Raw genomic sequence first — 2776 nt, 5'->3', positions numbered from 1 at the left:
AAAAAAAAAAAAAAAAAAAAAAAGGCTTATTGAGCAGAAAAACATCATCTCCAAAGTCAAACTTGGAGATGACTGGGTCTTGTTATAGGGATGCCTTGCAGCTGTTGGATGAATTGGAGGTTGCTCATTGGGATGCTTAGGTGCATTGACTTAAGATATATGAACTTTAGACTTTCCAACAGGATAATCATCTCAAACAATACATTCAAATTCATTGATGCTTGATTCAAGGATTACTCAACAATTTTTCTGTGTGGCCACGTTTAAAGCCTATTAAAAATACATTTGACAGAACTTGAAGAATGCAGATGCAATGTGAAGTCCAAAGATTATCAGTCAACCTGTAAGCCATTAGAGGCAACATGTATAGGGTTTTCATGGATAAAAATTATCCATGTTCTAAGTAATAAATGACAGGAAATCATATGGCAGAGTAAGCGGTGGTTCATTTTGCTGTGGCAAAATCTGATTAAAAATAGGAAAGTGGGTGAGAATAAAAGATTACATACTTTTTTTGTGTTGAATAGTTTTGACATGAACTTCAACTCTTGAAGTCAAGTGCTGTTTTGCCTACCCAATTTCAAAAGCTTGAATCCACATGCAGAGGTGTAAATACTAAAGTTTGGTATCACTTTAAAGGATACCCTTAGAATTTTCATAAAACACTGTTGAAAATAATTGAAATAATTGTATACGTTGTCTGTTATAATAAAGTGCTCCCAAAAAAAAAAAAAAAAAGATTTTTTTTTGTAATCTTAAATTTGAAAGTGTAGCTTTTAGGTTCTGTCTAGATTGCTGTAATTAATTGTGGTAATTAATTAATCATTAATTAATCATAGGAAAAAAGAAAAATGTCTTTATTATAATCTATGCAATCTATTCTATTCCAACTGATGAGAGAACGCAACCACTTATGAGGCTATTGGGCCAGTTTTTACCTTTAAAATTTTAAAATTGCAAAAGTAAATGACGTCACAGTCCCGGGTGCCAGAGCGCATAATACAGACAATTACTTTATTTTTGATGATCCTAATATTTATCTAACAATTTTATAATGGTTCACTTATGCTTTCCTTGAACTTTTATCATTCAAATTGTTTACGACAGCAAAATGTCTTGCAAAAAAATTATTTATTTTAGTTTATTTTAAGAACAGAATAGTTTTGATTGCAATAATAATGTTTTTTTGTGAATGCCAGCATGTCAAGTAGCAAAATGAAACTTGTGTAGATCAAAGTCCTTTTAAGGCATGTAATTTCACTTGGCATCCATCTTTGAAACACCTCTCAGGCAGTATGCTTGGACTTTCTGTTTGAATGGGAAAACATCAAATTCTCCAAAACTGCTAGCCAAGCATACGATTGAATTTCATATTAGAAATCACCAATAAGATTAAACAACAAGCCCCTCCCCTGAAGTATTGTCAGTCTATAGCGATCAATGATTGGCTCCTGAACTAGAAGGTGGGATTTATTCACCATATATCAATTGATGATTGGGTCATGTACTAATAGATGGGGCTTTATTTGCCATATTGACCATTACACTTTATCCCCGTTTAAAAAGATACAAGTGACATGTCTTCTGTATTCTAGAGTCTTTGTATAAATGCATAAAATTACAGTTATATATATATATATATATATATATATATATATATATATATATATATATATATATATATATATATATATATATATATATATATATATATATTATTATTATTATTTTTTTTTTTTTGCTATTAAATGATTATTTTTGTTCTGAATTATACTGTCATTGACAAGTAAAAAAAAAATGCTTAATTACTCACAGCAAACTTTAAAAAAATAAATACATGACTAATGGCAAACGAACCTGTACATATAAGAATCACTGAGGTCAATTATAACATTGTTCTGCAGAACTGACTGTTTGCCTTTCACACGCATTTTGATATTATCAGCACCCTCAGGCTAGAAAGCATCTAACAGTAAAGCCTCAGAATAAAATGCTCGCAGTTACCTGGTATTTTGATAAGGCTGAGAGTGACTAAATGAAGATGACATCAATATCAACTGAAATGCTCATTCAACCTGGACTTAACTAATAATTGCTTCAAGAGTTCACACTTAGCTAATGATTGATTGTAAAGAATGTTTGGCATGCCGTCCTGGGAGAGAGCACTGAGCACATAAGATCCTCATGCCCGGGGCTCCCTCCCATTTGCAGGGCAAGAGAAGAGTTTGAGCTCAGGTAGATTTCAATGAACTACTCAGCTTATTGATGGCTAATGACAAATTAGGGAGAGATTTACTGCTGGTTAGGAGCTTGTATGGTGCCAACTTGGTTTGATCAACCTCTGTCACGTCTTTGAACTATGGGAGAAAACCAGAGAATCTGGAGGAAAAAAAAAACAAGCACGGGAAAACATGCAAACTCTACACAGAAACGTTGACTGGCCTGTTAGAGACTTGAACCAGTGACATTCTTGCTGTGAGGCAACAGTGCTAACCACTGGGGTGCCATGCCACCCTTTCAAGAAAAAAGGTAGGAAGAGTAAGGGTGGAAGGGGGGGATCAAGATGAAGATATTGAGGTAAGTGTATTTATAGTGAGTTAGGAATCATCCGATTGGTGAATCATACGTTAGCTTATGCGGGACCAGCTATGATCAATCATACGCACGTGATACTCTCGAAATTGGTTTATAAATAATCTCCATATAGAAAAAAAAAGTACTTGTAATTGCGTAAATTGATGTGTAAGGTTATGAAAGATCACTCAGACAGCACTGA

This window comes from Danio rerio, chromosome 5, assembly GCF_052040795.2.
Source record: "Danio rerio strain M-AB ecotype USA chromosome 5, GRCz13ab, whole genome shotgun sequence".
Taxonomy (NCBI): Eukaryota; Metazoa; Chordata; class Actinopteri; order Cypriniformes; family Danionidae; genus Danio; species Danio rerio.
Note: the sequence above shows the minus strand (reverse complement) of the source record.